Source organism: Gouania willdenowi, chromosome 7 (assembly GCF_900634775.1).
Source record: "Gouania willdenowi chromosome 7, fGouWil2.1, whole genome shotgun sequence".
NCBI lineage: Eukaryota > Metazoa > Chordata > Actinopteri > Blenniiformes > Gobiesocidae > Gouania > Gouania willdenowi.
The window spans coordinates 13203245-13223256 of NC_041050.1; the positions used below are offsets into that span (position 1 = coordinate 13203245).

General features: G+C 39.5%; 1 protein-coding gene across 3 annotated transcripts in view; it reads right to left on the reverse strand.

Annotated features, from left to right (window-relative positions):
* Positions 1 to 19665, reverse strand: part of zbtb46 (zinc finger and BTB domain containing 46) — a 79192-nt gene extending 59527 nt beyond the window's left edge. For all 3 annotated transcript variants that reach the window (XM_028453506.1, XM_028453507.1, XM_028453505.1), the window contains exon 1: positions 19418 to 19665. The gene's annotated coding sequence lies outside the window, so the exon portion shown is untranslated. The remainder of the gene's footprint in view (positions 1 to 19417) is intronic.
* Between the last annotated feature and the right edge of the window lie 347 nt (positions 19666 to 20012).

A 20012-nucleotide genomic window follows, 5' to 3' on the forward strand; every position in this document is an offset into this window, starting at 1 on the left:
ATTATAATTTCATTTATTAGACGCTTTTATCCAAAGCGACATACAACACGAGCAGTTAGGGTTAAGGAACTGGATCAACATCCCACAGTGATGGCTCAGGCTGGATTTGAACTGGTGACCCTCCAATTATAAGCCTGCTTCTTTAACCGTTACACCACCATCGCACCACTAAATGTTGAATAATTATTTATAGGTGTCGTGATCTGGCATTAACAGCAGGTGAAGTTTAAAGAGATAATGACAAGAGTGAGGGCGCAAACATTAAAATGCTGCAAAAACTTGGCTACCGTCTATTCTGGAAAGCCTTTGCACAGGACGATGGAAGGAGGTCAGTCACAACAACATTAAGCGAGGTTATTCACTGATGTCAGATGATGACATGACTAGAAGACAGCATTTATGTTTATCCCAAAGATGTCTGACCACACGGAATTTGGGGCTTTTTGCAGGAGGTGAGATTTATCCAAACATGTCATAACATACACTACCGGTCAAAAGTTTTAGAACACCACACCAGTTTTTTACTGAAAATTATTCAGTTTCTTGTCTCATTGCACTCTGAAACGAAAGCATAGAACAAATAAGCAATGTGAGTCGGAAAAAGAAATCATGGAATCCATGAACAATACTGTTCACCTGATGCTCATGAGGGTCCGGCACCACAGTGTGTTCCAACACTGCTTTTATGCAGACAGAGAGGGTTGGAAGTAACCAAGAAAAGTTGGAACACCTGTAGGAATTAGTAGCACCAGCTTTCAAGGTTGATTCAATCTGCATTACTGCAGAACACCTTTAAATTGTTAACCCACTTCGTGTTCCCTGAAAAAGGCCTATTCATATAATTCTAAAAATGTTTGGGTAACCAAACCTTTTTTTTTTTTTTAAATCTCTGACTGTTCAGTACTTACCTCTGTACCATTTCAAGCTATTCATTGGACTTGCATGACTTGAATTGCAATAAATAACTGGAAAAATTAGGGTGTTCTAAAACTTTTGACCGGTAGTGTATATTGTTGCATAGCTTAATAAATATTTCTTAAACAAAATAAAGGTGCTGTCACAGAACGGTTGTAATTTAACATCAAACATTTTTTGTCAACATTTATTATTTTCAGATGAAAAATAGCCATTAGACTAACTCAGGTACATTTACTGTAATGTTGATGAATGTACATTGTCCCTGTCAAAAAAACCAAAAAAAAAAAAGGTAAATATGACAAAGACAAAGAACTGGCATTGTGACGCTTATCTACTATAGAATTTACTTTATTTACTCTTACTAGTGCAGTGCCCGTAGGAAGTATGTATTGCTATAGAAAAGTGGGAGGTTAAGTAGCTTTTTCATGAATGGCCCAATGAGTTTGTGTTTGAAGGTGGGACATCAGTGACATTTAAATTTGTTGTGAAATGTGTAGAGTGATAACTATTGTGTTTGCATATATTTAAATAAATAATTCCAGAAAAAGCAACACATCAGCATGAAGTTATGCCGGGAGAAACACTATAAGATACTCACTTTTACATGGGAGCTTTATTTCAGAATAAAAGTTAAATCCTCTATAAACTGACCTTGTAAACACTTGTAATACAAATTTAATTCTAAAACACACACACACACACTCACACACACCAGAGCTTTACTACTGATGCGCGGATGATCATAAAGTTCATGTTTTCACTCAACGTCCTGTATAGTGGAGATAGAACAGCTGTTGAAATAACCGCTGGCTTTGATTGACCAAAGTACGAACTTCTATCTCCTTTCTTCACTGCTCTCTGTCTTCTGCTCCGTGGAGGCGAAGCAAAGCAAACATGTTATTGTCGAGCTTCTGCAGTTGGTGGGGCATGGGGGTGGGCTCTCCAGTGATTGGCTCTGGTGCGCGCACTTTATAGAAAGATGGCAACACAGTGACTAAAGACTTGCTTAGGACTCGCATTAAACTGAGAGTTGTTAACCATATCTTTGTCTGTGTGTGTGTGCGTGCATGCGCTAGTCGTCCAGCCACTCTTGTCCGTCTTACCACAAAAACTGTCACAGCAAAAAAACAACCTGTCACGACTCAACTAGACACGACTCTACATGACTGTACCGCTAAAAAAAAAAAAAAAAAAGTGTATTGTTTTGGAGCTGTTAGCTGTCAATGCAGCCACAAAGCTCATTGAGAAAAATAGGTACAATGAAAGGGGTGTAAACAGGGTCACTCTTAAAGCGATTATACAGTATGATAACCACCCTACATGTCCAAAATGTATGATGACTGACAGCCAGCTAATTGTTGTTTGTGAGAGTGTGTGGTGAATGACTGAATGATGGTGATTCACTGCTGGTGCTTGGACGCTATCTGGTGCCGAGGCGGGTGTCCGGAGTGTGTGTGTGTGTGTGTGTGTGTGTGTGTGTGTGCGAGGGTAACTTGGTGTAACTGTCTCTGTCAGACGGCAAACAGAGGCATCTTTTCTCAAATCCACACTGAGCCGCAGCTTACAATGAGCTCATGCAAAGAGAGGAGCCTCGGCTTAAGTGAGGACTCACAAGTTCAACAGGCACACCCAGCATCCCCCCCTGAGCAAATATCAAGAGAGACTTCACTCCCAGCTAATCTAACTCACAAACACTAAGTAGAAGACACCAAACAAGAAGTAAATGTTATTTTACAATATTAACTTAGCCTTTAACTGCAACACTGACTAACATTTCCACAACCTTGTGTACAACCACTGAGCAGCACCGTGATTTACATATAGATAGGGGAGCGTTTATAAAAACATATTTGTACATAATAGCCAGAGGCTGTGTTGTCACTCATCAGGCTGATCAAAAAGCAACTACTATACAACATTGATGAATCTTGGAGCGCTTTTGCGAATCTGTCCTTCAACGCAGGGGAAAAAAAAGGAGGTGAGATAAAGGGAGAGAAATGAAGGGTAGAGGAGCTGAGCATCTAAATATAGAGAGACTTGCATTTTGGAGTCAGAGAAGAGACAGTGAAGGGTACAAAAAAGGGACTTGGGAGATGAAGAGGGATGAAGAACAAATAAGAAAGCAGTAGTTGGATGTGTAAAGTAGCCTCACAGGAAGAAGACAATGCAAAACAAAGTGTCAGTGCAGTGCTAGATTGATGATTACACATCCTCAGTGGGCTTTTCTTTCATTTGTATCCTTGCTCGGTAGAGATCTACACATTAAGAACTCTCAATTTGAATCGGGCTTAAAAGTTCAATGCAACGAAGCAAAAATCACTGCAGGTGTGTTAATATACAACAGTTTCAACCAACAGCCAAATTTTAATGATAATCTGTAGAAATGTAAATCTTGCTTTAAGGCTTTGTCCTTCGTTTCTTATTGTTCGGTTAATCCCCAATTATTGAGATTTAAATCAACTATACGTTTGCAAAATATTCATTTATAATATATTCTAAAAAGTTGATTATATAAATAAAATTGGCAAAACTTCTGACATACAGTCTTTGTTCCTTTTTTATTTGCAATAGTTTTGTGTTCTTTAATGTTAATCTGCCCATCTTTAATATCTGCTGCTTATCCTGATGAGGATTGTGTATCTGGAGCCTGTCCAAGGTTGCTCAGGGCATAAGGTCCTGCACAGATCTGACAGATCTGTCCATCACAAATAAAACATGTTCCGTTTCAGTATGGTGACTTCAGCAGAGCAGACGGAAGATTTCATTTAATTGCTGAAATCTGGCAGTTGAAATCCCACCCTATTTGAGTCATCGCTGTTGCCTGTTCAAATTAATAATGAATGTTTTCAGTTGGTCAAAGCCTTTAGACTACCCCAGAACAGATGTAGCTTACCTCCACCAGCATGACTTATAATTTCAAATAATAATGGTTTCTGTAAAACAGTTTGGGTGTCTAGAAGTCCATGTTATTGGGCTGATAAATTATGTAGTTAAGGAGATCAAGTAGCCTCTGCCAAGAAATGCGTGGGCTGGTATTGAATCAAACCAATTAAATCAAAACTTTTTCTTTATTTTGTGGAAAAGCAGTTATTTTATTAAATGATCATTTAAATGTTTATATTCGGCATTAAACTAAAGGGTTAAAGCCACATTCCTTTAGCCAAACATGTTCGAGTTTGAAACTTTACATTTGCATCGGGAGCAATTGTAGCTTAAGGCACTAGTGTCCACTTTGATTGACAATAAACAAGGCTTGGTTGGGCAAATGTCTCGCCTAAACCTTCAGTTGTGTCCTTAAACCTCCACTTCTGTAATCCTCCTCCTCCTTATCAGTCTGCCTCTTCACTCAGAAATTGTTTACTTGGATGTGCTTTGACGTCTGACTGTCACCTGTTGACTAACATAAACGGCTTCCATAGCTCGGAGGCTTTTTGGACAGAGTTGTTGGTTTTTTTTTTTCCTTTCCCCTTGACAGCCAGGGAAAAAACTGCAAATTTAGGCAAACAAATGTCCAAACCAGATGTATGAGACACAGAATGAGAAGGAGAGACAAAAGGACCACTGTGTACACTCGCCTCATGCTGCTAACCATGGCTGAGCACAACTCCCACCTCGGGATACCTAATTTTGAAGAAGTCACACATTCCCACATTGTGAGGCAGTGCCAGTATCAGGTGTCCGTCCAACCCACCAACGGCCAATCAACTGCCACCCTCATTGGTGACACACCAGTGCACACACCAAAACAACCACGGAGGGGGAGGTGAGATAGAAGACAGGACTGAGGGAGGAGGGTTGTGGGGGATGAAAAAAAAAGTGAGAGAGAGAGAGAAAAGTGAGAGGATGGGAAAGAGGCAGTGAGGAGACAAAAGGCAAAGGATGGCAATGGGTGGGAAGTGAGGGAGAAAAAAAAAGAAGACAGGACAAGGGGGGGACATGTGTCCATGGACAGGTTACAGAGCACCAACAATGGCACTGTTGCCATGTGTGTTGGGGAAAAAGTTTTCCCTTCCCACTGAAAAAGGGATGTGAACCTTCCCACTTCTGTTTGCTGGTGGACTGGCCTCACCCCCCTGAGTTCCAAAAGAGAACTAAACTGATTTTTTTTTTTTTTTTAAAGCAACAACAAAAAACCCAACTCATAAAACGTCCAAGAACTTTACATTAGTTTAATGATACACAGCTGGAAAAGGTTATATAAATTTCACATCAAATAAATAGGCAACTTGTTGGACAGCTCAGTAAGACAGACTCAGACTTCATCAGGCCAAAAAATGTTTGTATTTTTGGAAAAAGGCTTGACCCGTCATCTGTTGTTAGCTGACGCTTTAACAGAATGTATAAATATGAGTCGGGGTCAGGGGGACGGATGAAAATGAGAAAGGGAGTCGAAGAAGGGTAAAAATGAGAAATGGAGTAGGGGAGGCCACAGGAGGCACCTGGCCCACTTACAGCAGAGGAAGGGGTGGTGGTTGTGGAGGAGGGTGGAAGATTAAGAAGAGGGAGGGAAAAAGAAAAGGTGGAGAGGGACGAGAAGAAAGAAGAGGGTGGAGGAGGAAGAGGAGGTCCAAAGACGCAGCGAGGATGGAGCCGAGGGCGCGGAGTAGGACGAGGACTGAGGGTGGGGGGTGGAGTGAAGGAACGTGGAAAAGGTGATGAGAAAATAAAAGGATGTTAAATGAGAAGGCAGGGAAAAACCGATGAAATAATGGGAAGGGGGAGAAGGGCACAGAGGAGGTGAGAGAAAAAGAAAAGAGAGGTGGGGGCTGGAGAAGAAAAGGTGGCCTTGTGATACTGAGAAAGGAGGCAGTGTATGCGTGAGTGGTACGACTGTGTGTCTGTGTCTTTGTAAATGTGGGTGTCTAAATTTATGACACCTAGCACAGAGAATGAATAACCGACCACAACAGGCCAACGTAGGTTCAATCTCCTCTCCCAACACACTGGAGCAGGCTGCCTTTACCACTAATACCACCCACAGCCCGCGCTCCACCTCACATCAATGAATATTTCATGTCCTGATGGCACTTTTAAAGCAAAAACTAATTAGCAAATCCAAGTTGATCTGGCATTAGTCATATCAGGCCAATTAAAAGCCCAGTCCTACTCTACATGTTAATGGCAGCGAAGTGGAATAATTGTATGTTGAGCAGGGGAGAGAATGTTAAACAGGCCTTGTTAGCAGCACTTTAGCACTCTAGCCTGAGTCCACGGCTGGATTACAAAACTCCACAAAGCGCTGTAATGTTCATTAGAAACACACACAAATTGTTAAAAGCATTAACCAAAAGCCCATCCACTGATTTGAGTGCCATCACCACATCCAAGGGGTCAGGTCTGCAGCTTGGAGCTAAAGAAGAAAAAAGTTGCTCCTGGAAAAAAAAAAAGATTGTTTTTTTTTTGCTTCAGTAGCAACATTAAACAAGGATCCAAATATTGGCAGAGGCTCACAAGTCAGGCGTTATGGTGCATCAGTGGGAGAGAAGCATTCTCCGTTCCACACACACAGTATTCCTGCGGTCAGCACCCGTCAACAGAAGGTCGAACAAACAGTATTTGTGTGGTGCTTCGGCAAGAAGCGAGGTTCAGGTTTGTATCAGAGTTTTTCCAGCTGTCCTGCAGTGAGAGTTTTTTCTCTCTTCTTCTCTACACTGGAGTTTAGATTGAGACAGACAGAAGTGACACACCTAGACTAAACTGTACTACACAAAAAAAAGCCGCAGAATAACAAGAGCTCTTTTGGAGTGGATGTCTGTTTCATCAACCTCCCCATTCCCTCTCCCTATTCCCTATTTTCCTTCCCATGTCTCCTTCTCTCACCTGAGCTTTGATATGGAAATCTCTCACCAGCCACAGCCTGAGGCTAGTTGACTGTTTCTAAAGATGTATTTGCTTAAAGCTGCCCAAATTCTCATCAAATGCTCACACTGTGTGCATTTAAGACAAACTCTTGTAAAAAGGAAAATAACAACTAAAAAACTTGAGTACTTGAATCAGGCTTTCAGCAATCAGCAAACCCAAGGTTTGAACAAAAAGGTCTTTGGGACTCAAAACGTTTAAGTTTCTAGCAGCTTATATACATTTAACTGAAAGGACTTTGACCTTTCTGTAAAGTGGAGAGCCGGGTATCTCGACTACTCAGTTCACGTGTGGCATCTTATCACAACCAAAGACACGGTAACAATTCTGAAAAACCCTCATTGCTGATAAAAATGTCAAAGCCCAGAAAATTCTAATAAATCTCATATACTGTAAGTGAGTGAATGAGTATATGATATTCAAGACGGGGCTATAGTGAGAATCCTCAAATAGGGCTCAGATTTTCTGTGATTGTGAAAAACAAACAGAAAAACAGAATTCTCGTTTTGAAACTCCATCTGACCCTTTTTTTCCTCTCTCACTTTATTTAAAATCGGGCCTAACCTGACACGGAAATGCCTCACATGAATGTATCAGGGCAATATCATTCATTTAAACGCAAATTATCACCGGAAAATGTGCGATGAAATGTCTTGAAAGTGTTATAAATTGACTGGATATCATGTTGTTCTGTGACTGAAAACACATGCTGAGCTTCATCTGAAGTGTCATTTTTATTGTGTTGTGATAATCCAACGGTTCAGATTATTATGACTGCATTTAAATTTGAAAAGGCACTGGTACAAAGATGTTTAGCTGTTGATGCATTAGTTCTTTTTACCTGGTGACACGTAATGGTAGATGCATTACACCTCACACAGCTATGCAGGTAACGTGCAAAACATGAGGGTCATTTTACTGTTGGCGGTAGTTAAAGTAAATTATGTTTTTTCTCTGGCTGTCAAGGGCCCATATCACACATGTACATGGTATTTTTCCCATAAAAGGCAGAATGAGGGTCTAGCATTGAGGTTACCGTCTCGCAATGTAATCTCACGTGATTTCAGCATAACTCTCATTTTCAAGAATAATCTGAAGCATGAAAAAATTTAAATTAATAACAGTAGTTGATTGTTTACCCTATTAACCATGTTTGGTATGATTTTGAGATGATAAATAGCCACTAAAGTCTTCTAAATATGGAAAGACATTGAAACAGAAACAAAAAGGAACAACGTAAAATTACGTGGAAACGGGTAAACCCTGAAACAAATTAGAGCACCTACTCACACATTTATCTTTGATAAACACAATTTTGGTGGTGCTGGTGTTGTTGAGGTGGGGGTCATGTTGGCAGTTAAATTCATGGTTACCACAACACTGAGGCAGACTTGGTAACAATTACAGTTTTGGATGGACCCTCCATACATTTTTTTCTTAACTGTAGGAGAAAACTGAAAAACCCAGTGTAAAAACAAACTGCATTAAAGGGATCCTCCACTGTTTTTACAAATGTGGCCTAAAACCTTTGAAATGTCCTTATTAGAAGATCTATGCCTAACAAAATGCATTATTTTGCACCATATTTGTTTCATTAGCTTTTGAAAATGAGACTGTGCGCTGCAATGTTGAAATGATGTCACTGATGACGCCAGTCGGCCCTTTGAGCCCATTGAGTTCTATAGGAGGTGAGGCATTCAGGGTCATTTAGCAGCGTTTTCAGTCAAAATGACAACTTGTGCTGCTTTGGGTTGCTGTAAAAATCAGTAAAAGTAAAAAAAAATTTAAAAAAAAAGGTCGATGTAAACCTCGTTTACCAAAAATTTGATCCCTTTAAGAGAAAGGGTGAAATAATTTTCCTTTGTTTCTTTCTTTCTAATTTACAGGCATCACCCGACATGTAAAACAATCATTATTTCACTCACTGTAGTTTTGGACAGAAAGTACTGACCATTCTGCATGAAGATAGAATTTTAAGACATTCTTAGGAGTGGGCTGACATGGCTCTTGGAAATTATGTAGTTTTGAACTGAAATGTACTTGTACTGCTTAAAAGTATTGAGTGATGGGAATGGAAAAAAAAAAGGCTTTTTGCATGGTATTTCTGAGTAATAGAAAAACCCAATTGAATAAATGCAAAAAAGAAAAAAACACTCATTTTCAGGGTGACTTAAAACGAATTACTTTAAAAATTGTTTTATTTTAAGAAAAGAAACAGATTTTAAACAGCAGAGACAAAGCTGCGAACTCCCTTCTAATGCTGAATTAGTAATTAAAGGCAAAAGAGATGTGTGGGTGTGCGACACTCAGAAAATCATGAAATATTAACACCATGTAAAGAAAAGACAAGTTGCTCCGTGGAGTGTATTAGAATATATGTGGGGTGTTGGTGGCCTAAACTCACCTGTCTTCCTTGCTGGGGGGTTAGATGGGTATGTTCGATAGGGGGATAGGGAAGCCAGCTGTTACACACTAACACACACATCCCCCACAGCATCCATGTAACCCCATGGGGATTAGCTACACCTGTATTCAGCAGTGCACAATGAGCTATAGGAGCAGTTAAGCTAAAAGGCCTAGGGAGCTATTAGGAGATGGGGGATGGAGCTGATGTAGATCAGAGGGGTTAATGTGTGCCAAGCTGTCTCGAAACGAAAGAGATGTGAGAATGATAATGTTCAAGATGTAACAGGTAGAGAAAAACTCCAGAGATGCCCTGTCGTGCGAGTTATGTACCGTACATACAAGTGTGAATGGTTTATTTGGCGGAGTGTTTGCCAAACAGGTGATCTCATTAACAAGTGAGCTCAAAGGAGCGAAAGGAAACTGGCAGAGACGCAGACCAGTTGATGAACGGAAAACACGGTTGGAAACAAGAAACAAATGTGTCCTCATTAAATATTTGCTCTTCTAGTGTTTCTGAAAGGTGCAAATCAAATGGTGGCACAGGGCCCCATATGGATCCATGAGGAGCTTAGCTCATGATCTACCAAGAAAGCTGAGAAAAACATTCCATTTCATGCACGTTCATAATATCTGACGGGCATTAAAGCTTCATGGAGTGGTAGTTGCATACATGATGCTGCTCGTTGGAAAAGTGTGTGAAAACACATCTTTATCAGCTCTGCAGTGTTTCCCTGACAATGCTATTAAGAAGGGGGTGGGGCTAAGTTCAGACCACAACAGAAACTATTTAAAGCTGATATCCGTAGTTTCTGAGTAATCTTTTTTTATGTATGATTCTTTTGCAATGCGAAAACATACCTAACCAGTCTTTTACTATGGTCTACTGCCGGTGGTCATTCATATACGTCAATGTATACTGTATAAGTGCCGCCTTTGTCATATAGACCCCTATACAAATAGAAACGAGCGCCGTGATCACCCAGTCAATAGGCTTCGACTTCCTGTTTTTGAGACTGTCAATCAAAGTGAATGCGGAACTGTACACGGAAACAAGGCCGCACATCACAACAGCAAACAGGTAAATATGATTTTGGCTCTTACCTGACCCATAGATCTATATCAATGCGACCTGATACAACCTTGTTATGTCTGTGATGCGCGTGCAGAAAAGTAGAGGCGTGGCTTCTGGTAGATTGGCAGAGGCAGGGGGAGGAAGTTCAGCTGCTTAGGGCGGGATATCGAGACGTTTCTCAGAAATTATAAATATCAGCTTTAAGATTAAATTTAATACTGAATACCTGCAGCCATTACGTTTATAAGGAATTGTTTCAATTTTAACTTCAGCTGTTGAAAGAGAATTTTGGTTTTCTGGTGGTTTTGGAGGGTAAATGTTGGGGTGGGTTGGAGTAGAGTGGCTTTCTTTGGGGGACTTGACTGGTGTTCCTGGATCTCGGTGGAGTGGTTTCCGGCTCCTTGGGTCTCCTCGGTGGCCAGTCTGGAGCATTAGGATAGTTTACGTAGTGACATAACTTATAAATGTTTGCTTCCAACAAATAGCTCTGTAACACTTGTTAATACACACTCACTCCATCTCTTCACTAATATCTTCATTGTTTCTGAGCACTGTGACGTTTTTGCCTCTAATATTCTCTCTATATGTCACTACACTGGCTAAGCAGATTTCACGCCTCTACACCAGGGGTTCTCAACCTTGGGGTCAGGAGTATTTTCAATACAATTTCAGCCAATTTTGGCTTATTTTTTCTCCTTTTAATGTATTGCTACATTACTCCCATTTCTGCCACTTCTCCATCAAATATAAATGCCTTTTCTACACATTGTTTTCCACTTTCAAGACATTTCCTGCACTTATAAACCCTTTCCACCACTTTTCCCACCTAATGTCACATACGTTGACCAATTATTGTCACTTTTCACCTTTTTTCAACACATTTCATGCTTATTTTTGCTAATTTAACCATATTCACCATTAGTCATGCCCATTATTTGCCAGTTAAACGAATAATTCCAATATTGACACTTTGAACCCTTTTTACCACTTTTTCTCTCTGTTTTCGGCCACTCTAATTTGCAACTTCAAAACAATTTCTGTGGTTTTTAAAATCCCATTTCACCACTTTTCCACCATTTTTGGTCACATTTAACCCATTTTACTTCTGATTAAAACAATGATTTACATCATTAAAATGACTATATACTACGCCTCAAATAATACTAAACTTCCTGGATAACAGTGGATATTACTCAGATAAATAAATAAATAAATGATTCATAGAACAATGGACCATCATTTTTCTGACTTCATGGATGGGCCCGAAAAATCACTCCCCTTTATTCCCCTTAGATGGCCCTGTCTACACATGACTGATCTTCAATGTTCATGTCCGTGTTCAACCACCTTCAGGTACAGTGGGGGTCTCCGGTCTCTGGGACCTTTATTTTGGGGGTCGTGGGTTGAAATGGTTGAGTACCCCTGCTCTACACAATAGTAACATCACTTTATACCAATGCACGCTCCTTCTTTGCCTGTCCTCCCCAACCGCACTCAGGAACACTGCCACTGCCCTCTCTGTTTATATCTTTCCTCCTTACCCTTCAATACGGAGGGCTGGGGATTGTCAAAGATTTGCTAAATGTTTTGCGAATTTTTTTTTTTTTTGTAAGAATAAAACAAGCACAGTTGTCACAAAAAGATTGCACTACATGACACTTGTAGACATGGAAATAAATAAAAGAGCATTTTCTAAAGCGTTCAGGCCAATTTGTCCCCAAGGTTGCAAACCTATGGGAAACACTAGCTCTGAGATATATAAAAAAAATGTTGGATTAACCTGAGTGGATATTTTTTGTTTGTTTAAACAGCTGGGGACTTTGTTTTCATCTTAAGAAGGTAATATTGCCTCGGCTGTGTACTTTGAGATACAATTTTATATGCAATTAAAAACACGTGAGATGTGCCTGCAGAGATGAGCAAAATTAACTTGTATAATTTTAATGTTTTTTAAGTTGGAATAGATTTAACGTGTGAGAGTGCGTTTATCTTTTAATGTATCTTTATTGTGCCAGTGTATAATGTAACCAACAAATTCACTTCATCTCAGAGGGGAAATAACTCTTTCCACGACTGCTTAGCCTTAGCACTTTTAGTTGCATTGCACTTTAAGAATTGAATCATATCAAATTTTCTCTTCATCATAAAGTATCCATAAAGCTAAAATATGCTTGTTTTGCATTACATTTTTTTCTTTGTTTTGAATTGAGCTCCATAGTACAGTTGTTCTCAAACTTTTCTTGCTCATGTCTGACTACAACATTTTGCTCAGGATACTATGAAAAAACAACTACAGTATACAGCACAATGATGGAATGACTGAGTGATAACACACTAAAGAATCTCATTTTGTAACTAATTAAGTTCCTCCTGAGGTTTACTTCTTGTAGTTTTTATCATTTACGGTAATCTCCCACCTGATGTGGGACAAAGACTGACACTTGTATTTTTACTTCATGTTCTAATCAAGATAATTTCTATCATCATTTTGTGTGTTTTTTGTGTCAGTTTGTTGTTGTTTGTCTGTTCTTTATATTATTCAGTATATTTTTCACTTATTTTGTGTGTTGTTGGTATTATTTAAATTATTCTCTCATAGTGTGTGTTTTTGGTGTCGTTTTGTTGTTTCTTATGTTGTTTCTCTGTTATTTTGTCGTGATCTTGTGTGAATTTTTCTCTCATTTACTGTGTCTTTGTTGTAATTTTGTGCGATGCTGGTAATAGTATTTTTCTCACTTAATGTGTGTGTTTTTGGTGTCATTTTGTTGTTGTTTGTCTGTTCTTTTTATTATTCAGTATATTTTTCTCTTATTTTGTGTGTTTTTGTTGTCGTTTTATGAGTTGCTGGTAATATTTAGTATTATAATTTTTAATTAAAAGTAAACATTTTAAAACCCCATATATCTAATGCTTTCAATTGTTAATTTTCCCCTCTTTCTCTAGTATCCCCTGTAGTGCCATCACCCATCCCCCATTTGACAAACACTGCTATAGCAGAAGGAAAAGAAACAGCTTAAGTGGTTAGGTTTAAAATGAACTGAAACTTTTCTTAAATAACCACGCTTTACAGTGAGTGTGATTTCCACAACGCACACACATTGTTGTGAGGGTGCAGTGTGGTACGTTCCCAGGGTTTATGTAGCTGGAGCCGACTCACCTGCTACTACAGAGTCCAGCCCACATCCTGAATGGAGCACTGGGCACCACCTAGACAGGAGCAGGTTTACACTAACACGTGCACACACACACACACACGCACACGCACACGCACACGCACACACACACACACACAACTAAAGATACCCAACTGCCACCCAAACCAAGCCCCATGTGAGTCTTCCTACTACCACACAGTATAACAAATATCATCAAAATTACTTAAAGAAAAAACAAAGTATTTGGGGTCGCAAGCATTTGTGATATCAAAATGGGGTCATGATCACTCAACTCCCAATATGGTTTGATTCACGACACTGGGTTCATGATACCATTCTCTCATTATTTATTTTACAAAATGAGATTGTAGACAAATGATGACTGAAAAATATATATTTTTTAAATTCTTCAAAAATAAAATAAAAATACTGTCCTATTTTCTTTTAACTTTCCTTGTCAAAAGACTCCCTTTATAAACTATGCAAAACATTGAAATTTAATTAAAAAAAAAAAAATCCTGAATGAAATAAATAAATAAATGATTAAGATGCCTATTCATTTAAATTCTGGCTCGACGGTAAACTATGCAAAACTGCATAATTGTTCCTTTTCTTTTTAAAAGAAAATGTATTTTGTGTCTTAACAATTGGACTTAAAAACAAATCCTGTTTCAAAGAAATAATATAAATAAACAAACTATGCTTTTCATTCTCACTCTCTTGTGTCTCCCTTTCCTCTCTGAGCCCTTATTACCTTGGATTTCACATGTTCTTTATTTCTCACTTATTTCATTTTGTCTTGGGGAAGCCAAAATGCTTCCACGCTTCTGATTTAAAACACAGTGGTGCATCCTGAATTTCGAATTTTAAATAGATAGTGCCCTTTGCTGTAAAAAATAAATAAATAAACTATATATATATATATATATATATATATATATATATATATTTATTTATTTATTTATGTTTTAAGTAGTGTGATTCAATTTCAGAGTATGTGAACCGTGACACCTTTGAATCAATTTTTAACTGCCTCAAGATTAATCGTTACATCCCTACTACCATCCAATCAAATGTAGGGCTTCCCTTTTTTTGTGATCCTGTAAAACAGTTATTTTGCACTCTAAAAACGGGAAGAAGCTGTTTTTTAAAATTCTCTATTTAAAATCAGGTCCCGACATGACAAGGAAATGCCTCACATGCATGTTTTGGGACAGTATATAAAATTAATAACAGTAGTTGACTATTAACCCGATTGGAAAGTTGAATTGCCACTAAAGTCATCTAAAGAGGGAAAGATGATGAAACAAAAATCGAAAAGTGTAAAGTGACCGCAGACGTGACGCAGAAATGGATGGACCCTGAAAGGGAATTAGGAAAATACGCACATTTTGATTTGACTAAAAAAAAGTCGACTGAAATAACTTATTTTGTTAAATCTGCTTCCAAAACTAATTCAAGTGCAAACGGAGCATACTCTCAACACTCCTCAACCCGTGTTTGCCAATCCCACCAGCACAGACAGCTAAGGGGTTTTTTTTCCCATCTTTTGGACGACGGTGCCTACACACCTCCTCCACTCATCCTTGTAGCTGTTTTATATTTTCCCCAAAGAAAGACACAGATGGAGGCGCAGTCGTGCACACGTTTACACTGATGTCCACTGTTCTTGAAATGATAATACTACATAACTCTACCTCAGTGAAGAAAGCTCAGTGAGACAGCAGGGGATGAACCTGCCAACACAAAGCGTTGTGGAAATGTTTTCTCCTCCAGGAGCTGTGGGTGGCATCGCTGCCTCACAGCTAAACTGTCACTGGTTTGAGTCCTGGTAGTCGTGACCTGTCCGCTTTTTTGCACGGTTTGCATTTTCACCCTTAGCCCTACAATCCTCACACTTGTAAATTAGAAATTGACAGTAACATTACAGTAACTGATTATTTTGGATGGATGGATGGATTAGAGCTGTGCAATATATATCAAGATTCAAGATATATCAAGTTTTCTATTTTGGGGATATAAAATATTACAATATTGCCTTTTTTTATAGCTAATTTTCTTTTAAAATACTAGTTTTAGGAGTCGCTGCTTTCACTTCTTCTCAGAACAGCATGAAAAGCACAGTTAGATAGATTTCTGAGTGCATCCAAACCCAGACCTTCCCGTAAACAAGCCACACTACAGAACTCACTCACACATGCTGTCCCTTAGACGAAAAAAAGCAAAAAGTGGCACATATTGTGCAGCTGTTTGTTAGTAAATGTGTCATCAACAAATTTAAACCATAATTGTCTTTCTGGTCAGACTTCATTTGAGGTAAAAAAATGAGGTATAAGTTTTGGTCCATATCGCCAGCCCGAGGATGGATGGATGGATGGATGGATGGATGGATGGATGGATGTCTACATTGTGATGACTGAAAGTGTGCCAAATTAGTTACGGATTAGGGGCAATTTACTTAATCTTTCTCAAGATCAAAGATCAGATGCGCACAGGTGAACACACGCACGCGCGAGCGCGCACGCACACACACATAATCTGCTGTAATTGAATTACGAAATAAAATACTTTAGAGGGATTAGCATAAAAGAGCCAACTCTTAACTCCATAGTAGGAAAGACAAAACAACCAGACAAATCCGGAGAGGACTAAAACAATTTGGAAAAATGGCTTTATGGCCTCCTAATCCCAGAGATCCAGTTAGTCAATCTCACGCACACGCACACACACACACACACATGCACACACACACGCGCACACACTCTTACAATAGTTTCTAAGACATCAGGTGTTGGATGCTTCAATGCCGCATTGCATGAAAAACCTTCCTAGCTTTCCCAAGCTGAGTTTGTTGATTTCCTTGCCCAAAACTTGTCTGTGGTGAGAGGGTGAGTTGAAATGTCCTGAGTGGTCAATGCTCACAGTGTACCTTGTCTTTTACAAGGCATAAGTAACATGTTTGTGTGATGTGATGGTCTGAGCACTCGCCCCTAATACCCTCAGTGACTTTTTCTTGCCTTTTTGTTTCATGTCACCAACACCATGAGGTCACAGGGCTTTGAATATTTTATATTCCCTAAACAACATTGAAATACATTTCATATTTTAAGAACAAAAAGGACATAAACAGATGTTCACTGTTCCATTTGTGTCATTATAACACTGGGCCCCTAAAGCTCCAGTTGTCTCTGCACAGCCCTGCATCTCACCCAGTGTTGGTGGTTGAAATCCATCATCAATGATCAGAGTATGAACACGAGAACTCAGAGAGTGAGAACCTCCACCAAGCTGCAAATATCCTCTTTGCCAGATATTGGCAGTTATCTGGATCAATGATCCTGATCATGATATCATGATCATTCACACTTTAAAGGCCTGGAAGAACTTTCCATCCCTATCAATATCAACACAGTAGGTCCAAATGTATGGGCACCCCCATTTTTCCAGAAAATCATGATGAAATGCACAATATGGATCCAAACCGGATTAATTTTGTTGAGGTAATTGAGGAAACAATTCGACATAACAGAGTCAAATTTCATAAAGATCTGTCAAATTACAAACCGAGATTTGAATTTTTGAAATTTTGCCAATAATGAGAGAGAGATTTTTCACTTTTTGAAACTCATCCAGAATCAGTATATTGATCAGAATCTTCCATGGCGTAAGATCTATCTTGGGTTAAAATTTTGTCAAAATCTGTTCAGAACCTGCTAACAGACGAGCAAAAAAAAACGCTGATGACAATTTTACCTCTTTGGCAGTGGTAATAACCAGAGATGCGCGATATTAGGCATAAAATGTAATATTGGTCTACATTGGTACTGTTTTTTTTCCACCAAAATTTAAAAACAAATGTGTCACTTTTCAAGACATCAGATTCAAAATTTAATAGGGAACTTTTTCCCATTACTTAAAATGAATACGTTTTCTTATTTCGCTCAGATGCAGTTTATTTATATGTGGAATACATACTGTTATTTCAATCCATTTCCAGCTAGTGCCCATCTCCAGCTTTCTTATACGTTAGACAGGGGTACACCCTGGACAGGGCGCCAGTCCATCACACTCGCAGGGCAACACAGACAGACAAACAACCACTCACACTCATATTCACTCCTACCGAAAATTTAGAGACTCCAATCAGCCGAACAGTCGTTTTAATTGTGGGAGGAAGCCGGAGTACATGGAAAAAACCCACGCAGCACGGGGAAAACATGCAAACTCCACACAGAAAGGACCCAAGAGGCATAAGATCTAATCCTGCTAATAGACAAACAAACAAAGGCTGATAATATTACCTCCTCCTTGGCGGTGGTAATAAACAGGGATGGGCAATATTAGGTCAACATTGGTACCAATATGTAGCAACATATTAAAAATCAATATGGCAAATTTTCCTCTAACTGGAAATAAATATATAATAAACAATAAAGGTGAATAAGTTTTCTTAATTTGCACAGATGTTTGTTTATATGTGGAATACATTGAATGGGACATCACATTAGCTTTAACCTGTAATTTCCATATATATATATATATATATATATATATATATATATATATATATATATAATATTGGAGAAAACCTGGAGGGTGAAGGCATCAGTGGTGCCCGTGGTCATTGGGGCACTCGGGGCAGTGACCCCCAAACTGGAGGAGTGGCTCCAGCAGATCCCAGGAAATACATCAGACATCTCGGTCCAGAAAAGTGCAGTTCTAGGAACAGCAAAGATACTGCACAGAACCCTCAAGCTCCCAGGCCTCTGGTAGAGGACCCGAGCTTGGAGGAAAAAAGAGACCGCCCGCGGAGAGTGAGGAAGAGTTTATATATATATATATATATATATGCTTATATCAGAATTTTGTGTTGGACTGTATAAATATCAGCAAAAAACTAATACTGTTAGTAATAAACAGTGACTCCAAATTTAGGTTGATGGCTTTGACAATGCATATGACAATGAATTTGTAATTCAAAATGACTTGAATTGATGACTCGCCTTTATAAGTCTGCAATATAGATGCAAAAGGCTGCAGAAGAAATGCACATTAAATACCAATAATCTACAAGTCTGAATCTGCCTGAGACAGACTGAAAAAGTTTGGAAATCCCAGTGAAACAGTCCAGAGACAGAGTGACAGACACAGGTAATACAGTACATGTCTAAAGGGTTTATTCCCCCTCTCACACTCTGAAAGCGTCAGTAGAAAATGGAGGAAGGAGGAACTGACCTGTTAAAGAGGACAGACACGGACACAGCAGACAGACAGACATCTAAAAGACTACAAACCCCACCAGGGACCACCATTTGTAAACAAACCCGCTTCCCTGTCTTGTCTGCGGGGCTGGGTGTTGACGCAGCAGGAATAAGTAGTTGTAGAAATCCCCCTTTAGGAGGAGGTTAACCCAGGGGACACAGCGCTATCCTCTTCCTCACTCCTTCATCCCTCATGGTCAGTCTGACTCTAAAAAGCTGTCATGTTAGTTTCCAAACTTTAAAAAAAACAAAAAAAAAAAACGTCAAACATAGCTGAACTGCACACAATCACACACAGGTGTGTGTGTATCATGTCCAATTACCGCGGGTCATTTTTTTTTTTAAAGCGCTTTGTACTGACGACAATGAATGAATTAAACGTGTTTTTGTTTGTTACTTTGTTTGTTTGAGCTTCTTAAAAACCAATAAACATGAATAACCAGTGTCCGTCTCCTGTCACAGCAGACAGCTGGCTGTCATGTCTGAGAACAGGTAGGCGTACTTTCACACTATAGGGTCCAACATGTCGCTATGATGAAACATGATGTCCGTGGACCGCGTTAAAGGTAAACGATAAAGGACAGACAGGCCTGTAATGAACACTGGCTGGGTTATTGTTTTTAAATTGCCGGTGGTCAACTCAACTGGTGCCACTGTGTCATGTCTCCAACTATGAGCCGAGCACGTCTGAGAGGAAACTAATTGTTGACAGGAGAATGTGAGACAGGGAAGGAAGTCAGACATACCTGTTACCCCATGGGGTCTGAGCTGGACTCGGTGTCGCGTCCTCGGAGTCCCGGGCTGTGGTGACAGGCTGTGGACAGAGAAAGGAGGAGATGTCCGAGGCGTCAGGTGCCGTCCTTCCTCCTCTCTGCGTGTTATTCCCCGTTTACTCACAGCTCCTCTTCCTCTCCCTCCTCTGCTTTTCCGTGTCTTGGTGGTAGCCTCCTCCTCCTCCTCCTCCTCCTCCTCCTCAGAGCATGTCTATATCTCTCTGTCTCCTTCTCCCCTTCATGTCTCTCTCTCTCTCTCTCTCTCTCTCTATCTGAGAGTCAGGAAATGAGACCTAAACCATTTGTCCGTTCAAACAACTTAACTAATAGTAGTAAAAATTATTATTTATTTAATATGATTATTAATGGGGATTATAATGCTGGTATTCCTGGGGTTGTCATGAGAAGAGTTTCTGTTGCCATAGGGGCTCAGCAGTGGAATGACCAAGGGATAACTTACTGTAACTTACCCCCTCTTGTGGTAATAACCGGAAGTCACCCGTCACAGTTGGATTTTTTTTTTTTTTGTGTGTGTGTGTGTGTGTGTGAAGAGGATGAGGTGTATCAT